Here is a 21,434-nt window from a genome sequence, read left to right on the forward strand (position 1 = left end):
CAAATCAGTTGACAAATTATTGCCAAGTAGCCATAAAAATCTCCAGAAGCATCTTTTGAAACATGAGAATACTGACATTTTCCGTTTCTGGGAGATGATTGCCCAAATCTTACCTGCATAGGCCGGGATGTACACAAGCTCCACGCACTCATGCAAGTCCCCTTACAACTCCTTTTACACAAGCTGCAGGACAAATGATCCAAGTTTGCATTTAAAAGGACGCTATGATTAACTTTGTCTTTCTGATTTTTTTGCTGCTCACATGAAGAAAGAAACAAAGTGTCAGGAAAAGGACTGACTGGGGGTGAATGTCTTAGTTTATTGAGGCAGGATTTGATTATCTGAACTGGACCAATATCCATTGTATGCAAGAATAATAATGTAAACATGTGCATGCAGATACTAATACTATATGTGCACTGAACCAGCCAGATGACAGTAGCCCTTTGGCCTTCTAACTTATATGGAGAATGCTGTCTTTGTGTTCGGGGGGAAAATTTGAGGAAAAAGTGTATACCTACAGGTTCCTTATGTGAGTTTAAAACCGGTACAATACCGTCAGTGTTCTAATTCATTTTGAAAGTGCTTGCATGCAGAGCAGCCTCTTCAAACCTTCCCTTTCCATCACATGAACAGCAGTAATGGCAAGTGGGCTCCATTCACACCCTTGTGATGTGAGGGGTAAATGAATAAGGGTAGTGGTTTTATGCAAATATTCTGTCTTGAATGATGGAAAAATTTTGGCGGGTAGTTTCCTCCAAAAGAGGATTTCTGAAAAATTTCCCAGGTGTTTCAGGGATGGCCATGAGCTATTTTTAAACTAGTCACTCAAGTTTAGAGAACATCAATCATTAAACAGTTAATCTAGAATTTTAAAAACCTTCCGTTGCATTTACTCAGAAGACTACAGGTCCATCAAAGGTTTTTCACCCTAAAATAGGTATTTCTTAGAACAATAAAACTTTCTACTTTCTGACAAATACTTCATGCACATAGTACTCAGTATTTGCAGTTGATCTAGTGCTGGAAATGCTCAAAGAAAAGGCAGTATGATCCCTTCTATGCATGGAATGGCATTTGCCAGTAAGTCATCCCTTACCTCTTGTGTCAACTGTCTATGGATCCCTTGAGAACTGTTTACTTCACTTTAGGGGGTAATGGCTAGGTAAGGAATCATAGAATATATGACTTTAATTATTTAAATCAGCTTGTGTTTACTCTTGTCAGGTCAGTGGCTGAACTTAGTACTTCAGGTAACTACAACTGAAAGAATTATTGAAGCTTTAACCACTTTTTATAACTTGAGCTGTATTTCCTCAGAAGTGATAAGTGGAATGATACTTAGGCAGGGATGCATGTGCCCTTGTGTGTCCTGCAGGAATTCCCAGTGACTTCTGGTACTACTGACCATGGTACTCTTTTTGAGGTATGGGACTGGGGCACTGTTACGTGGCTCTTACCTTTGGAGGGGCAATCTCTGAAGGTATTGTGGTGGTATTCTTGTTCAATGCCTTGGTCATTGGCCTGTGGTGAGAAATTGGTGTAAAGTTCTTAAAATACAGTGCCATTCTTAAAAAAAAAAAAAGTTTCATAGATGAAATGACTCCACCTGGTTTCAATAAACTATTTAATTGTACTTGTTGAGGTCCCATCTTAATTTTGTTCTGACTTTGATACAATCTTCCCTTTTTTGTTCATCTCTCCTGTTATGGAGATCCTTGTCTACTTCTGTTTTTCTCAACAATGTATGAAAACCTTGTAAGACTTGCAAACAAATATATGCAATTGTAAATGAGTAGACTACAGTGTGGAAGGGTAATAATACTACCATTTTGAACAGGTTTTTCCAAAGTGCAGATGTAATGCCTGCTAATGATCAGCTGCTAGGGAACTGACATTTCTGAACAATCCACTTCCCAAAACTATACATCTAGCCTATCCCTTCAATCACTTAGTCTCATGCCAAGGCTGTTTCTTCCTGACAACATCAGTGGCTACCCAGTATTAAACTCCCCTATCTACCTAAGGGACTCTTATAGTCCCTGAAGGTTCACACCACTTCAGGGAAGAGGACGTCCTTGAATTTCTGTGCCCCCAAAGAAATTTTAATGCTTGCATCCCTGGATTCTTTTATGTGCATGGTAATGAAATCGAAAACCTATAGAGGCCTCAGGGGTTCTGTATCTTCACTGTGCCAAAATCTCAGCTGAAACCCAGATTTTTTGCTGGAAGTGATAATTATAAAATCTTATTTTGGATTTGGCCTATTTAGTCAGTGATTTTGCCATGGCAGAAAATTTGGAAGTTGTATAGCTATAGCTGCTGTTTTTTGAGCATGGAAATGAAATCTATGACTCTTACATTTTCCTGATAATTGATCAATATTCGTTGTTTCAGGAATGACTTTGGGGACTTGGTGGTTACTAGACTGTCTTAATATCTTATAAACTCCTAAATGTAAGCAGCACAAGAGGCTTGTAGAATAAGACCTGACAGCATTAAAAACAGCCATCCCGCCATTTTGACATTTGCTGTTTGCGAGATAAATCGTTAATGGAAGTTGACATACTATTTTTTACCTTCTTGTAAGTTGGTTCATTTATCTGCAACTGCCCTGAGTACCTCGAGGGTTTCTTCCAATATCAAATCTAAACAGACTAGTTTGAAACATTTTTCCACATTATACTTAAGGCTTGGGCTTAGATGCTGAGGATCTGTAAATACAGCAAACTGAAAATAAGGAAGGAGCTTTTTGAATGTCCCCAGCAGCGTTTTGACACCCCTAAATGTATCAGCAATTGTATTTAATCATCATATTCTAATTGTTTAAGGAGCCACTGTCAATTTAGCCAATTTATTTAAGATAGATAAAGGATAGGCATAGCCACTTGCAACTCTAGCTCATAGAATATTTAAAGCACAATCCTAGGCATATCTACTTAGAAATAAATCCTATTTATTTAAATAGGGCTTCCTTGCAGCTAGGTGGATTTAGGATTTCAACCTTATATGTTCCTTAAGCGCACAAGGATCTCTGTAGGTGGCGAGGCTAAGGCACCTCCCTCCATGTCTGATCGCAGATGGGAGTAAAGGGGCCGGCTCTCCCCCGAGCTACTTTTTCTCCTGCCAGAAACCGCCCAGCTTGCTCGTGGCTTCCTTTTAACTTTCCCCGCCCTTCTCGCTTCCCAGCCACCATTTCTGTTCCCCTCCCGCAGGGCTCGTCTCGCTTCCTCCCTTCCTGCGTGGGCGGAGTGAATGCAAAGCCCTGCGCAGTTAGAAAAGCATTTGGCGCTACTTTTCTTATCAAAATTATTTCAGGAAATAGACTAACTTGTCGCACTGCTCCTATGCCCAGCACAACCCCGCACCGAAGACGGTGCAATGCAACTCGTAATAAAAGGAAGTAGGTTCTCTCCTGATGAAGTCCCCTATGCCCAGACACTTCCTGCCGAGTAATGCGTCCGGCTCCCTTCCCTGAATCTTCGCGGCACAGTCTGAATAAAGACTGGAGAAAGATTTTTTTTAAGGCACTTTCACCTCCATTTAGGCAGAAGGAAATCTCCGCGAGGTCTATGGAGCTTACTGTGTATCCGAAACTGCTGCATTGGCCCCATCTTTCAGGAAGCGCAGAGCAAAGCAGAACCCCTGACACTTCTCCGCAATGGCCGAGCGGGGTCCAAGGCGTGGAAGTTTCTACGGACTCGTACTTGCCTCGGAAAAGCAGTTTATAGCTAACTTGTAGCCCTACCCGTGGAAAAACGGGAAAGGATGCTCGCAGGTTAGGGATGAAAGCGCAGCTGTAAGCGGGGATGCATCGTATAAGAGTGTTTTTACAATCTTACTTTCGAACTACGATTGGACAGCTCGTTGAACAGTTAGAAATAAGTTGCTCTGGCAGATTGCAGATAGGTAGATAATATTGTTATGGGGTTGGTCCCCCGCACACAATGACTATCATTGCATTGAGATTTAGGCTCCTTTGCAATTACGTAATCTCGGACCCTTAAGTAGAGCGATCACCTTGTTTGCCTTGGGGCAGTGTGTCCTGACAAAGGACCGTTGATGGCCTGGAAACATTGCTTTTCAATGGAAGGGAAGCTAGGATGGCCTAAATAGGCAAACGTGATGGGTGAAAATGGCTCATATTTTTTATCTGCATAGCAGGAAGTATGTCGGAAATGAATCTGAAAAGGAGACAGAGAGCTGACTTTGTTCTCAGCAGGAAATCTGAGTTCCTCTGGAAATCTGATGCACAGCTTGTGTATTTAATAAACCTTCTGGCACAGAAATTAAATGGGTCTCAAATCATATACTTCTGAGAAAGCAAAATCCCAACTGGTGGAACCCCCGAAATTTCTCACCACTCAGAAGGGGGATGCACTGTAACAGTATCTTGCTAGTTCAACTTTTGCATGTTCTCAGAGTTTACACAAAATAATTCACCATGCAGGGTAGATGCTTATCAAATTAACAACAAGGGAAAGCTGAAGTGAGCAATCTGGTTTAGTTGCCAGTGCGTCCAGTTTTACGTTGGTACAGTCTACATAGCATTCTTGTAGCTCAGGGGTTCTCAAACTTTTTCGATAGGCGGCCAGTTGAAAAGCGGTGTCTACACACGCAGGGCCAGTGATGTGGGGTGCCTGGGCACGGTGGAGACCTTCTCCATCTCAGAGAGCCAGCCACCACCAACCCCCCCACCCCCCGCGCTCGAGGCAGCAGCAAACGCGCACGTACGGGACGCAGGTGGCGGCTTGCTCTCTTGGAGACCATCTTGAGCGAGCCACTGCCTGTCTGCCTGCCTGCCTGCTCAGCAAGCACGCGCAGGGCCGGATGGATGGCCATGGCAGCCCGGATCCATCCCGTGGGCCGTAGTTTGAGGACCCATGTTGTAGCTCTTCCGTAGAAAATAGTATTATAGATAATGGGTAATTATAACTGATCAGAAAATGGCATAAGAAAACAATGAAACACCAAAACAATATAAATTGTTTAAGAAGGGTAGTAGATGTTCTTTGATATAGCATTTGAAGCAATTTGAATAGGAATTAAATTGAATAGGACCTACCCCCCCCCCCCCTTTAGCCCATAGCCATCTGCACTGGCTACCAGTCCATGGCCCAATTGAAAGCAAACTTCTTAACATTTAAAGTCCTAACAGCTTGGGACCAGACTGCCTGAAGGATGATCTCCTCCTATTTATACCTAAGATCATTCTCAGCAGTCCTTCAGAGGGAGTCCCTGCCAAAGGAAGTTATGTGGGTGATTACTAGGAAGAGAGCCTTTTCCGTTGTGGCATCATGACAGGGGATGCACTTCCTAAGGATGCTTGTATTTTTCTGTTGTTGGGTGAAGACCTTACTTGCCAAGACATGATCACAGTAATTTTGGTTTTTCTGTTTTAAAGTCTGTGTTGTATTTTAAGTCTTCCTACTGCTGCTAGATTATTTACAATTTTATACTGTGTTTTAGTTTTTAAATTGTTGTTAACTGTCCAGAAAGCTTTGGCTATAGGGTGGTATAGAAATATAATAAATAGATAGATAAAATATTATTAGACTAGCTTAGCATGATAGGTAAAATTCATATCAACTGATCCAGTGCAATTGGCCAGAGATCTTTTTATCCTCATCAGAGCTGGAAGGAAGGACGGAAGGACTGACTTACATGATAGGGGAAAGGGAAAGAGAAATGGCATGGAAAAAAGTAGAAGAAAAACAATAGAAGTGGAATGAGGTGAAATGTGTAACCTATTTTCTATATAGGAAAATGTGAGCTATCATTTGAACAAGTTTATGACTGAGAGTATGTTAGCCACTCCACATAGCACATGACCTTTCCATGTCCTTTCACTAACTTCTTCCAATGCATTCCAAGTACAGTATTTCAGCATCTGCAATGTTGCTGGCACTTCAGTATCTCAATGGATGCAGGGTTGGTTGTCACCCAAGGTCACACTTTAGCTGTCACTAAGATTCAGGAAAATTCCTGAATTCCTGAATTCCTGAAGCAGTGTACGTAGAGCCAGATATTTTCACCCAGTGGGCATCCATCTTATCATGGTTGCCTGAGAACCTCTAGAATCCAGTGTTCCTTTAGGCCTGACAGGGTTAAACTAACACTTAGAAGTAGAGTTTCCTTCTGTTTAAATGAGTATTTGTGCTTAATTCTGCTTGCTGAGATTAGTACTTCTGATAGTACTTTTGTTTTAATAAATTCTGGGTGGGTTTATATGACATGGGAAGTCCTTTGGATTTATAAGCCATGTATGTTTCTGCTTCACCCCAGGAATGTTGTGGCTCTGGAGCCACTTCCTCCCCTCATGGCCCTCCTGCAGTTATTCCAGAACACAGCAGGAGCACTGAGGTTTTACTCCTGTCCCACTTTGTATCTCACTGCATTTTGACTTTTTTAAAGTCAAAGTTGAGGTCTCCAATTTAAGTTTGAGGTCTCAAAGCAGAGTGCCTTCATGATCCTAGTGGGGGCATCCATGAGGTGTCCCTCCAGGGAGGAGACAGCCCTATTATAACTGTATCATTCAGCTTTCTAATTTCCACTGGCTTCAAACTGTGTGCTGGTTGAAGCAATCTGCCCATAGTGTCTGCATGGAAACATTGCAGTTAATGTACATCATTTAACCTGGTCCTCTTTCAGGTTTCTAGATTTCATCCTCTTAGCACCTATCGATGAGCAGACACTGCATCTCTTGTCAGGACACATGTTTGTAAAGCTCAGGGGCAGAGCATGTGTTTTGCATGCAGGAGATCCCAGGTTCAATTCCTGACAATTCCAGGCACAGCTGGGAAAGAAACTTGCCCAAAACTGGAGAGCGGTAGATGACCAGTGTTAACAATCCTGAGCAGGATGGACCAGGGCAACCTCCTATGTTCCCAGGATAGGTAGAAACCAGCATTCTTGTCATATTTCATTTTTGTTTTGCCCCACATGGTCAAAAACACTTTGGAGTGCTTCCTGTGCTGGCATGGGTTCAGCATGGCTGGGTTTCTATTGAGGCCCACTTCCCAATGGCAATGGTGGGTGGGGGGAACTACTCAAAGCCCCCTGACTTCCACCACAGCTTCCCCCACTCCTTGCGGCCACCACCTGATTGTTTGCCTGTTCTTTCCCTAGAGACAGAAGAGATTTTCTTCTTGGAGGCTCTTTGCTTGAGTGGGCAATGGTGCGGAATTGGGGTGGTACCACTGAGAGGGGTCTTGTGAGCAGAACCCACCCCCACCCCAAAAAACAGGAACCAGGACTGATTGTATCCTTTTTATATGTGATTCCTTTTACCAGAAATATAGGCTCAGTCTATTTGGACAGTCACACCCATTTATTCTTACTCAGTTCAATACATTTGGTACAATATAGTGAGTGTTCTTTTCAGTGTATTTTCTAGTTAAAAGGAAAAAAAAATCCGACCTGTTTGTGCCAGGCAGTAGATGGCGCTCTTCATTTGAACTCTGGCTTCTACCACTGCCCTCCACAGCCAGAGCAAATGCTTCCACTCTTCAAGGAGCCCCTCACTGGAGACCATTCATCCTGCCGCCCTGTGGTCACACACTGCACAATTTGTCTAATTGCCCTCATGGCACACAGATTGCTGTGGAGTTCAAATCTGGTGATGTGTATAGCAGGGATGGCTTCCAAACCACCCCATAACCCACGGTTTGTTGTACGGTACTAGGGTGGGTTGGAGGCCACCCTCATTAGTTAGTTAGTTAGTTAGTTAGTTAGTTAGTTGAAACACTAGCCACTATATTTGAAATAAGTGATCTCTCAGAGTCAGAATGCATTGAGGCTTTTTACACAAGGAATTGATAGTCTGCTCTTAATATCTCATTGAGACTAGTTGGGAGGTCATGAGACTGTGCCCCTGGTTTCCTGATTTCACATGATTATAACTCAGTTTTGAACATCTAGAACTTTTCATCTGTATCCTCCTTTCCTTGTGTTTTTCAGCATGTACAGAATTTTGTACCTACAACTTGCCAACTATGTTTGTGGCATGTCTTTATATGGAAACTGGATCTTCCAACTTGGTATTGTGTGATAAATGTTAGAAATCAGTACAGTTTATACTTCTGTTGGATTGTGTTATATTAATAAAAGTAATGATTTTTGGATCTAGAGACATTAATTTAACTGAGTCTACTTTTAAGCATGACTAAGTTGAAATCCCATCCTTTTTTAAAGAACATCTAATAACTGTTTTCTGGGTGCTAGAAAAATTTATACTTTTTGTTACTATTTAAAAATAAAGGAACATACCACCAAACATTGTAGAAATAGCTTCCTTATTATGTTACTTGGTATCAAAATCTTAAGAATGTCCTTTCTATTCAGTGTTAGAATTAATACTTGGGAACAAGAAGCTTGAACTGGAGATGGATGAGTTCCCTGAAGAAAGACATTTTTGAAAGACCTACACTGGATATATTCCACAGGCCCAATAATATCATTCACTACGTTCAGCTCTCATTCGCTTACTCATCTTTCAATGGGGTATGTGCTCTCTTCCACCAGCAGTGCCCCTCTCCATTCTAGATAGGTGAAACAGACCACTCTCCATGGAGGCAAAGAAATGGACACAGATTTGACATTACAAATTGCAATATTTGGAAGCCACTGGGGGAAAAAAACCTCAGTGTCCTAGGACAGTCTATCACTAGCCCTAAGTGGCTACTGTGGAACAAAGGAGCTTCCAAGACAGAGGAGAGGGAGAGATCACTGAGACAGAATTCATCATTAAGGTTAATGCTATTGATGGAGGATTAAATCAGATACATGAATTACAAGTTCCTGGTGCCAGGATGTGTTTTACCAGCAATTGCTGCACTGTAAATCACCACTTGTGAGCTTGAGTGGACTCCGAGGGATGGTGGAGGACAGGAAGGCCTGGAGGAATGTTGTCCATGGGGTTGCGATGGGTCGGACATGACAACAACAACAAAACCACCACTGTTGCCACTGTCATCATCATCAGGACTTTTTGCACAGAGTCTCCTTCTGACTTCACTAGCTACAATTCTCTCCAGCCTGCCATTTCTCCATATGTAATGTACAGATACCCTGCAAGTTCTCATAATACTCAGTGCAGCTGATGAAGTAGACCACAGTCCATGAAGTTTTATGCCATAATAAATTCGCTAGACCTGAAGATGTCACTGAACTCTTAACATGAAACACTATCAAAGCAGGTATGAGCATCTGGCTTACTTAATTTGCCAACCCCTCTGCTAAGCCACTCAATTACATCTGGAAGCACTGCCTCCCTCCAGCATGGCAAAATAAGGGGAGGCAGTTTCTTACTATTGCAACAGTAGTAAGCTGAGCTGTGGATGTGATTGTTCAAGCACTTAGCAATTAGATGGATTCCTCATCAAAGCCAGAATGCACGGAATACAAAAATTAACCTCTCTGAGTCAAATCTGGATCAGCTAGCTGATGAACAAGCCAAAGAACTTACAGCACCTTTGATATCTTGAAGCACATTGGATGCTCAGCTCCTATTTCCTTACAGACAGCCTCCACTCTAAAACTCAACAGCAACAACAGGTCACATAACAGAGATATGGAAACAGAAACCAGGTGCTGTGGAAGATGCAGGTGCCAATGCTGTCACTCTGTCTATTCTGGCAACACAAATGCAGGGAATAACATGATCTGCAACATCAGAGGTTCATTCACTCATGTCTTCTCCAATGTGGTGTTTGTGATCATCTGCAAAGCAAAGCCCATCTACATTCCATATAGGTAACAGTCTGGTGTATATGCAAAGTAATAGATGAACTCAAAGCTGACATCAGAAATGACAGTGTTCAAGAACCAGGGAAGGAATGCCAACCTTGTGAAACTGCCGTTCCTTGGGCACCTCTGCTTGATACTTGTTTTCCATTTCCATGAGTCTTAGGGCTTCACTGGTCCAAGTTTGGGTTAATCAAACCAAACATAAATTTGAGTTGAAAATAAAATCCAACTTTATCCCATTCTAAAACTGGAATAATTATTTGAAAGTTTAACATTCTTCATGTTAGATTATAATTTGCTATATGAACATAATTTCTGTTTAATTTCTATGAATATTCAAGATGCCACCCTAGAGTTTGGACGCAACCCTGTGTATGCTAAGATAGAAAAAGTCCTACAATTCCCAGTATGTCCTAGCTGGTATGTGCCCTTAGATAGTTTTCTACAAAGCTTTTAGATAAGCAAGGGAGTTCTGTACATGTATTATACTATAACTGGAGGAATTTCTGTTATGTTGGCAGAACAGCACTGTATCCAGTATATGCTCGTTCCTGGAAATGAGAGAAGGAACATGGACGTGGAAATAATTTGCTCTGCGTTTTATAACATTTGTTCTACATAAAAAATCAGAAGAACAGAGTTTTCCTTTGAGGCAATATCACCAAGCACTGTATGTGCCAGAAGTACTATAATGATAAAAGAAAGTTGTGATGTTATGATGGGAGGCATGCTGATGGCATTCCTTTCCCAGGACACTCTTGTTCCTGGGACTGGCTTGTATCTTGATGTTATTTGAAACAAAAGCTTCCTTCCAATATGTACAACTCGTTTGCACCGATTTGGCATATGCTATAGAACAGACCATTTCTTGTAATGATTTGTTTAGGGGTGTGCTATCTTGTAAAGGTTTTATAAATAAATAAACCCAAGAGTTGAGTTTACAGAAATATTGTTTTCATGCAGAAGACAGTGGGTCCATGGAAAATTAGATGTGTCCACCTCATATTGACATTGAGAATCAACTGAAGACACATTGATTTTAAAAGCAAATTGTGCCTGTGGAAGGACATGAGACTGATGCAAGCATAACTAAGGACAGGACTGCAAACAAATGCTGGGGCGCCATAAAAGAGATGCAGCAGCTCAATTTCCAGGTCTAAATCCAGGCTGCCTAGGGCCCAGATCTGGCCCACCTGAGGCTCCAACATGGACTTCCAGGATTTTCCAGATGGGTATGCCTGTTCCATTATCCTCCATTTCTCAGAGCAGTTTCTTTGTGTAGTTTTTTTTTTCCCCCATTTGAAAGGCTGAAAGGCCTTTTAGCTACTGACAGGAAAGGCTTCAACCTGAAATATGCTAGTTTTAGGCCCTGCTCCTTTCCCGTTGGCCCCAGCCAGCACAGGAATGAGGCCAGGAGACCCTCTGTCTCATGGAATTTGACCATTGGTGTAAAACAGGTTTTGTACTCCCATTGTAAAGTTACATCTAATTTTCCACAATCTGAGAAACAATAAAGAAGTGTTTTCAAAGTGTATGCTATGGAGCATATAAGCAAATTGTATTGCATGGAATACACTGTCATAGTCTCAGACCAGATTCTGTCTGCTAATTATAATGTGCAACAACTTGACACTGTCTGAGAGCAAACTAAATTCCAGGCTGGGTCATGCTCCTTCATATGTCCTTCATAATGAACCTTCATAATAGCTCTTTCCCTGGTTAGCTTGCCCCTAGATCTCAGATCCAACCTATTGTCTCATTACATCCTTCTCTCTACCTTTGGAATAATGGTGGGGGCAGGGGAATAGGTTGAAAAAACATGCACAGTTTTGCGTACTGTGAAATCTGCTACCGCAAATCCAAATGGAATTATTCACCTCCAGGTGTTTTGACAGCATGTGGATATCAAGGAAAAGAGTAGGCTTATAGTCATGCGTCCGTAAGAGAGTGAGTGCATGTGTGTGTTTGTTGATAGTTCCAGCCAGTGTTGTAACTCCTATAATCAGGTGATCTAAGAATTGTTCTTCATGGTACATTTTGTGCCCATCTGCTGGAGAAGTCTGAAGTCTGCACCTCTGTGGAAAGTGTTACTGTAAAGTTCCCATTCAATGTGACAAGAAAGACTGAGAAATCGCCTAAAATATGGCTGATACATTATGAAGCATGTGAATGATTACTGGAAATGATGAAGCCTAGAGAACTGTGTGTGACTGAGAGGGTTGCCTCCAACAACCATTGTTTTAATGCCACATAAAAAGAACTCAAAGCAAGTGAGCGAGGGGGTAGTTTTATTTAAACTAAACATGAGGATTCTGGAAACAAACTATTATTAAAATACAGTATCAGTTCATACTAGGTTGGATCCCAAACTTGCCTTCTGTTGACTGAAATACTTCATCATCATATGTTTGTATGCATGGTATTTGACATTACAAATACACATTGTACATATATCTGAAAAAAGTTCATATGCAGATCTGAATCTGCACATGGAGAGATGGGAGACTATTTTGAAACCTACATATCCCATCTCAAGTTTATTTATTTATTTCTTTATTTAAAACCTTTATATGCCGTCACCACATGCCTCGGCATCTCGGGACGGCTTACAACATAGAATTAAAACAATAAAACAGCAACAAGTTCCATTGTGGGAGACAGGCAGAAAGAATGTAGTAAATAATGCTCAAGTGTTAAGAGCGTGAATCAAGGATACCTGTGATGGGAGCAGTATAGTATAATGGTTAGGATATTGGATTGGAACTCAGGAGATCTGTGTTCTAGTACTCACTTGGCCATGAAGCTCACTGGGTAACTTTGAGTCAGTCACAGACTCTCAATCTACCCTGCTTTACAGGGTTCTGTGATAATAAAATAGAGAGAAGGAGAGCCATGTAAGCCATGCTGGGTTCTTTGCAAGAGGAAAAAAGGTGGATTACAAATGTAATAATAATAAAAACTAATGGAAGAATACACATCTTACAGTGGATCCTATGATCCTTTCAACAATAGGATTGCCTTGTTAGGTTTGCAGTCCACAGCAAGTCTCCTGGCTTAATGGAGAGACCTGACCATACAAATCTGTTTCATCATTTGCTATCCCTGAGGGAGGGAGGGAGGCTCATCACTCCCAAAGCGTGATTATGGGTAATCATGTCCTTGAATAGCACAGTAGGAACATTCTGAGCATGAGGATGTTGAAACATGTAGATCTTTGGTCTCATTCAGCAGGACTGGATATTCTGTTAAATAAAGGCCTTCAGATATTCCCTTGAAGCACAAAGGACTGAGGTATTAAATAAGGGATATAGAACCACAGGATTTGGGGACTCATCCAGCTCTCTAGGGCTCTCCAGATGGCAATTTGCCTTCATATGGTCCCAATGCTATTTTCATCAATCTCTGATTGTTTGGTGGTTTAGCAGCTTTTATGAAGGTCTTCCTCCATTCAAAAAGGAGAAAAGCCTCTCCTAAGGCCTAGTTATTAATCTAATATGTTTGTATTTGTGATGCCATCCCAGTTTGCTTTGACCCTGTTTATCACTGGAACATGCCCCCAAAAAGTTATCCAAAATGGAATGTGGCCCAGGGGCTGAAAGGCTGAGTTACTCCTGTTTTTAATATCGCTAATTACTGCCTCTTATTACAAAGTTCACATAGGTAACTTGAAACCATACATGCCACTGTGTGCCAAATTCTGGGCTGCATTCTTGCTATCCTACCTGCTCAGAAAACTTGTTCAGCTAGCCTGAGGAAAGAACCTAAACTGAAGGGGTGGAAGGATGTTTTCTTTACTCATATTGCCCTAAGCTCTACCAGAAGAAAGGCAAAGAGGTTATTCAAGTTCTACAGGTAGTATAGTAGACTTTCAGAGTCCAAAACCCAGGAAGGCTTTCTGGAGCCATACCAATGCCTTAGGACCTTCAGCTGTCTTGAAAGAGCACCAGGCATCTTTTTCCTGAAGCTGCTTTCCCCAAGAATGTTCCTTAGAGAAGAACTGGCGAGAACCACTGTTTGCTTTACTGAAGCAGCTTTGTGGCCCATCCTGCTCACCCACCTGCTTTCTCCCAGGAAGAGGACTAGAGACTCTGTGCACTGGCAGCCTCTAAAATGGTGGGAGAGAGGAACTTTATATAATCTGCTGCAAGACATGCTGGCTTTTGTTCTCAGCTTGAAGAGAGGAATTGATGCATCATTCAAGGAGATGACTTTGGATGCCCACAAAGCATCGCTAGATTGCTGTTTTCAAAGCGAAAATTGGGTTCTGATCCTACACTCCCTTTCTGAAAGTAAGCTCCACTAAACTCAGGGGAACGTATTTCTGAGAAGACCAGTACAGAATTACACTCTTACACTGTATCCTGTATGTGTTTCAGATTAAGTTCCCAAACAATCAAGTGCTACAATATTCGGGCAATGTCATCATTCACATCTCAAGGTGCCACTGTAATGGTTGAAACAATAAGAAGGAATCACTCTTGTGCTAACTTAAAAACAAACAGATTTTCTCAGTTGCAACATTTCAAGCCAGCTTCAAACAGTGGGCTCTCATTCATGAAAGTGTATGCCACAATAAGACAACTTTCTGTCCTCTCGCCTACTGCTAGAATTCATGTCACTCAACAAAATGGGTAGGCAGGAAATTCAGAGAGGGAAAAGAAAGTTGTTCTTCAATTTGTGGCCACAAACTGCAGTAGTGGCCTTAGCATACAGTTGGCTTTAAAGGCGGATTAGACAAATTAAGGTGCAAAGCTGTTTAGACAGAAAAAGTCCCACAACTGCCAGAATTCCCCAGCCTGAGCAGGTGGCTTTTTCTTGTCCAAATATGTATAAGATTGTGCTCTTAAGCTGTCAGTGGCCATTAGCCTAGCTATGCTGGCCAAGTAGAACTCCCATGTCCTGATGCAGTATCCTATAAACATAACTAAATACCAGGGCTGGGTGTGGGAATGGTAGAACCATTGCCTTTATATTTTCTTCCTGGAGGTATCTGTTTGGCAGCCGGCAGAACTAGGATGCTGGGTTAGATTTTTTATTACGAGATTTATAAACTGCCTTGGACAGCATGTGGTGGCATACAGAAAATATTTAAAACCATCAAATTAGAATCTGTTACACCCTCTCCCCCAAATGGGCAGTAACAATTAGTCAACACAGCAAATACATAGAAACAGAGCCAGTCAGAAGGGGTCTCCTGGGTCATCTAGTCTGACCCCTGGCTCCAGCCGGCTGCGCTCACGACATGCCCACCATGCCCAATACAAATTGGAACAGAGAACAATCCTGTGATAACTAGGTATTGTCTAGTGGGCCACAGTATTCTTCCATTCCCAGATCCAAGAGTGGAATTCTGTCTGTCACTTGGGATCTGGGAATCCAAAGAGTCCTGTCTCCCAGCCTTGGAAATGGGAATCCAGTGCTTTATGGTGCTTCCCTTGTGGCCTCCTGTAGGCCACAATCCAAAATACACTTACCTTCAGGGTGTAAAGCGCCCTGAAGGAAACAATCATGCTAGGGAAAGTTGAAGGCAGAAGAGCAAGAGCAGCCATGGATTGATCCCATCAAGGAAGCCACGCCCCTGACTTTACAAGAGCTGGGCAGGGCTTTCGAAGACAGGGCATTTTGGGGGGCATTATCTCATGGGGTTGCCAGATGACTTGATGGCAAGTAACAACAAAGCCCCCACTGAATTCCAACAGGCTTACTTCTGAGTAGACTGGGCTAGAAGTACACTCTGCATTTTCTAATCATTTCAAACTAGTTTTTGTAAAATTCTTAGGGCACCTGTTGAGGCACAATCCTATACAAGGCAAAGCAAAGGCCTTCTTTCTATCCAAAGGCATGCTTTTTCCGTGCTTAGGCTGTGAAGAGCCACTAGCTGCTGGCGCGCCTGTTCTGCATCCCCAGCGCTGCGCTGGCAAATAAAATTCTCCTGGCTCGCATTATCCCATCCCTGTCTTCATGGCAAAGGCAAGGAACGGCCGGCGGCTGACTCCCCTGCCCCGGCTTCCCCCCGGCCCGGTCGAGGACGCGGCAACCGCCCCCCGGCCTGCGAGCGCGCCGGCCCTCCACGCAGGGCTCTCGGCTGGGCGCAAACGTGCGGCGCCGACAGAGCCTCTGCAGCTCCGCCTCTCGCCGGCGATCACGTGGAGGCAGAGGCTTCGCCTGTGCCCGGGTTGGTCAGCTCCTGGCGCTGCTGGTGGCTCCCCCGCCGCCGCCGCCGGGACTTCGGGCGCTGGTTTCCTTCTCCTCGCGCGGAGGAAGGGTCGTCCCAAAAGCCGGAGGGGAGCAGTCGGCTGGGTAAGCCCGGTAGGCATCTCTCCCGGAGCTCCTGCGGCTGGCGAGGCAGGAAAGGAAGGGAGAGCGAGCCGAAGCGCGGTGGGTTCGCCTCCCCCAGTCTTGCGCGGTTTTGGTTTCTGTGGCGATACGTCGCCCCAGCTTGGGGTACTGGAGCGGTTCCCTACCCGGGCTCCCAGATGGTTCAGGCTACAACTTTCCCCATCCTTAGCTATGCTGGCCGGGGATGGTGGGAGCTGTAGTTTAACCGCAGAGGCTAGTAAACACCTGGAAGGCACCCGGCTGTGGAAGGCTGTTGCATTGGATTGCCGGCTTCCGGGAAGGGCAGCGGAGTCGTTCTTTCCACACGCGTCGTTATCAAATGATTCCTGCCGCTGCCGCTTGTTCTTGGTCCTGTCCTGGCCTTTCCTTGCTTTAAGGCAGTCTGAAGAGCCTCTCCTTAAGCGCGCAAGGCAAGGGCAGCTCTTTCATGGAGCGCTGCTCTCTTAACTCGTCTCCAGGGGGGGAGCTGGTGCGTTCCTTTCTCTGGATGGGGTGGTGCGGCTGGTTTGTAAACGCGTTCCGGGCACTGAGGGGAAAAGGAGTAAAGAACAGAATCGGCAAAATCGAGGAAAGATCTCTCTGTTTCCTCTGGGAGCTGTCGCTGAAACATCCATGATTCACCCCTCGCCGGCTTAGGCTCTTTAGTCGATAGTGCGTCAGTCCGCAGACATTTACTGGATTTCTAACAGCTTGGCACTGCGATGAACAGCCAAAATTGCATGCCTTGTCGTTGATGTGCGGTAGGATATTTCCACGAAATTATCCCTAGATATCAGTCTTCAGTAACCATATGATGAACCAGGGTACTCCTCACTTCTTTCCACTGCAGGTGTTAACAAGATAATATCTAGAGCAATACAGTATCTTAATCAGAGACAAAAGAAAGATGTCTATTAGGCAATCACATTTCTCTTTGGTTTTAAAGGTTAAACATAATATACACTGGGTTGTTTCCAGTGTTGTATCTACTCAGTAAGATAGAATAGAATCCATTAAAATGAATGGGACTAAGTTAGACTTACCTTGGATACAACCCACTGATACAAACTGAGTAAACTGGGTCATCTGGAGAAATGAAAAATGTGACCCAAACTTTGTTGAAACAAATGAATAACCATGCCCAATCTCATTAAGACTGAATTCATGCATTAAAACTTGAAGAGAGAGAGAGAGAGAAACAGCCAATTCTTGAGATGCTAGATGGGGAGGAGCAGAAACCAGTTAATTTTTTTTTTTAAGGGCTCTGGCTATTGGGGTGATGTGCTTCCTTGATTTTGCTTTTAAATTTCAGTAGATTCATCCTTCCACAACAGGGAAAGGAAAGCTCTGCAGATGTTCAGATTGGTACTCTGTACATGTGGATGGAGAACAGAAATGCAGCTATTTGTGTACTTTGAATATTAGCACTGAAAGAGATGAGGCAGCTGACTACTAAGAGAGAGACTTTTTAGTGGTGGCACCTGTCACAGAATGCTGTCTGCAGAGAGGCTTGTCTGGTGCCTACCAAGAAGTCCAATCACTGCACCTCTCCCACTGAAGGAGAAGTTCTGGACCCATGCATTAGTATACATGTAGGGTCCCTTCTTATAAATGCAAGAGTTTCATGGCTGGTGTACATGTCAACTGCTCCTTGGTCTGATTCTACTCAGGACATTTCTTGTGCTCTTGGAAACCTGGAAGAGCATGATTTCTGGCATGGAGAGTACCTTAGGCCCATGGAGTTTCCATTGGGAAACATCTGGGGTTCCATTGTGGACTTCTGGGGTTCTCCAGAAGGCCATGCACGGAGATCCCCTTGTCTCAGCCATGTTCTCTCAATCAGTGATTGTTTGGTGGCTTCCTGGCTTTTGTGCAGTTTCTTTTCCTAATTTGAAAAATACTGTATCTCTTCAAAGGATTAGTTAGAGGCACTAAGAGCTTTATATACTTAAATATACCCCTTTTTCCTTTGGCTCACCCCACCACTGAAATATGGTCCCCTGAGAGTTTCTTCAAAATTATATTCAATTCTCAGGCTGAATTCTATTCTGCAGCCCTGTTGTAAATGACTTCCACATATTGAACAAATGGGGTTTGGCAGCAGCAATGAACAAAGCATAAATCTCCATGTGGATATTTGGGGTTGTCCAAAGGTAAAAGTTTAAGCAAAACAGCTTTAGCATCTTGTGCAATTCAGCCATTTAAAATGAGACTATAAACTTGCTGATTTATGAACAAGTGCTCTTAGCACAGGTGATAAATGGGATCTAGCTGACCAGAGATGTTCAGCAGTGGGAGATAAGCTGCTTTTGAATTAAGGGCAATTCAGGGTGCTGTCCTAGGCATGATTAGTTAGAAAAAAGTCCTAAAATTGCCAGGTTCCCCAACCAGCCATGGGGCATGGCAGGAATTCTAGGACTGTTTTCCCAACCAAACATGCATAGGATTTCACCCTTAGCATTGCACTGGAGCAACTGATATGTTTATACCACATCGCCTATAGTCTTGAACAAAATAGCCAGACTTTTGAATGACCATCTTCCAACAATCTTTCAACCGAAGCTCCTATCATCCAGATTAAATCATAACTGGTACAATTGAGAGAAGGCTCCTTTTTGCGGTTGCCATGGTAAAACTGACACAGGTTTTCAATGTATATTATGTGGTGGGATAATTGCTGGCACAGCAAATAATGATGTTCCCAGTAGTTATAGTTAAGTGGCTGTTGTGTCTGATTGAAGAATAGGCAATGGTGAGTGAGCGGGAAGCTGTTTGTTTTAGCTGTTCCCAAACTGTTTCTTGCCAACATTTCAGTAAGGCACTGAATGGGGATTGTAGGAGAAAACCCAGGTGATGATGCATTTTTCCAAGCATCACACGTATGTGGTATTTTGTTGCTTGGCATTCTATGGAAACAGTCTATTTATCCTTAGTAGCAGGACAAAGAGATCATCAAAAGGAACGTGGCCTATTAGTACTCTCTCCATTTATACCCATTTGTCACTGATCAGTGCTCACAGTAGCATGGCCATAGCCAAATCTGGGATCTCAGCTCAGCTCTTGAGCAGTGGTTGCCAAGGGACCCTTTCCCCATTTCTGGGACATCAGTCTGCCTACATAACACAGCAGAGTGGGCTCGCCATTTAGTCCACCGCAGGCAAAGGCTGAAATGAAAACTGTTGGAGGATAGTTCTGTGGATAAACAATGGCTGAATGAGTGGCCCGAGAAGGAGATTTTTGCATTCAGAGTTGGCAATTTGTTCAATTTTAGTAAGTCGCAGAAGAACCTTTATAATTTTTTAGAGTAATGTGGAATGTACTCATTCTGTGTCTACCAGGAAATGTTTATGTGGTATAGCAGCTTGTTGCTGGACTAGGACTTGGAATATCTGAGTCTCTAACTCTACTCAGCTATGAAGCTCACTGGGTAACTTTAAACCAGATTCCTACTCTCTGCCTAGCCTACCTGACAGGGTTGTTGTTGTGAGGATAAAATAGAGAGGAACATTGTGTAAGCTGGTGTGGTTCATTGCAGGAAAAAAGCCAAATATAAATCTAATAAATAAACAAGTCAGGGGAACAAGTATGTGTGTGGTTGGGAGATGCCACCATCCTAATGGTGCTGACAGCATTTCTCATATCCAGTGGTGGTGCTGGTGTGGACAGCCAAGCTGTCCAGGCCTAAAATTTAGGAAGGTGGTGCTGGCAAGGACTGGCTCACTGTGTGGACAATGAATTCTGTTGGGCATCACTACCGCAGACTGGCAAGCATCCTGCCAGCAACCAGTAAGTGGCTGATGCAGGCACTGGCAGCATTATGCCAGGGAGCCAACGAAGGCATTTGCTCCTGGCCCCCCAAACCTGGGCCTGGGGCCTGCGCAGGTTATCAGATAGGAAGCGTCAGTTTCTTTGAGTAGCATTTTCAAGCAACTCACCACATCTGATACTAAATGGGAGATGTCCTTAATTCCTGAATGCAAAGTCATGAACAAACATTATTTCTTAGTAGAAAAATCAGCAGGACTTAACAGATAGATTTATGATCAGGGTAGATTTGGGGGTTTGTTTACATTGCAGCTTGCTTCAAAGCACTCTGATGATGCAATCATATGCATATTTGCATGGTAGTTAGCTCTGCTGACTGGAGTGGACTCATTCTAAAGTCAGTGTTCCTGAAAGTTGTAATCAAAACGTGCAACATACTGTCACTTCTTGTGAAAGCAAATTTAGCACAACTCTTATCAATATACATCTAAAAGAATTCTATTAAAGAGCACAGAGTTACTGTACGATGCCATTGTTATTTTCTTTGATTTAAGGCAGGGTGCAAAACTTCAGCATCGGGGCCAATTACTGCCCTTCCCTAAATGATCATCCCTCACTCCCTGTCCCCCAGCCACTGATCATTGGTTGCTTCCCCCTTCTGCATGTTCCCCTGCCCCCTTTCTGAAAGGTTGAAGAGCATCTGCTAGGGCTTAGCTTCCAACAGAAGGAACTTCAAGCTAAAACATGCTGGTCTTTTTTTTTTGCTCTGCCCACTTTTGCATTCGGTCTCACTTGCCATTGGAAAGCTCCCCTGAAATGGAATTGTTCCCTTGTGCTGAAAGAACACCTGTACTTCTAATGTAAAAAGTCATCTCACAGGTTCCTACAGTTGGTTGCTAGTATTTTCGTACTTGATTTTCATACTTGATAAGAACGGAACATCATCAGTTCGTATTAATTTTTATACTTTTATTATTAACTTTTCTACTTCATCTTCCTCCAAGGAGCTCAAGGCAGTGTACATGTCATTCCACAGCTGCATTCTAAACTCGTAAGCAATCCTGTAAGATTAGCATTCCAAAATCTATATTGGAGGCAATACCTATATTAGCAAATTTAAATATCACAAGGTGGTATGCAAACTTTCAATCTGATAATGGCCAACCCTTGCTTTTCCTGTAAGGCAGGTTAAACTAAGAGATCATGATGGACCCAAGTTCACCAAAACAGGAACTTTTAGACAGAGTGAGGATTTGAACTTCGATTTTCCCTGTACTCAGCTGGTATTCCAAGCCTGCTTGAAGGAATTTGAACTTCAGGAATTTTTTCCCTGCAACCCCCATCATTATAAGCCCATATGAAGGGCCACCTTGAGAGAGCTAGGCTGGTCTGCATTGGCTCTTCTAATTCTAGAAAAATCCACCCACACCTCTTTCATATGCCTGGAGTTGAAATAGCTTGATCTAGCTAAAGCTGAATACAATCCTATGAACAATTAATCCTGTGAGTAAATGTATAGTCATACACATCCGCAATGGACTGAGCAAGAGCTTCTGTAGATGCTCCTTTGATGTGGCTAGTTTGTGAATGGAAGATTACAGCTT

The 21,434-nt window shown here is 43.1% G+C and overlaps 1 protein-coding gene across 3 annotated transcripts in view; it reads left to right on the top strand.

Annotated features, from left to right (window-relative positions):
- Nucleotides 1–15,906: 15,906 nt before the first annotated feature.
- The window catches only part of SNX10 (sorting nexin 10), a 39,964-nt gene continuing 34,436 nt past the window's right edge, over nt 15,907–21,434 (top strand). Inside the window, exon 1 of one of the 3 annotated variants that reach the window (XM_044450720.1) lies at nt 15,907–16,047. The gene's annotated coding sequence lies outside the window, so the exon portion shown is untranslated. The other 2 variants (XM_044450721.1, XM_044450724.1) reach the window with 2 other exon arrangements.

Source organism: Varanus komodoensis, unplaced genomic scaffold (genome assembly GCF_004798865.1).
Source record: "Varanus komodoensis strain SLA01 unplaced genomic scaffold, ASM479886v1 scaffold68, whole genome shotgun sequence".
Taxonomy (NCBI): domain Eukaryota; kingdom Metazoa; phylum Chordata; class Lepidosauria; order Squamata; family Varanidae; genus Varanus; species Varanus komodoensis.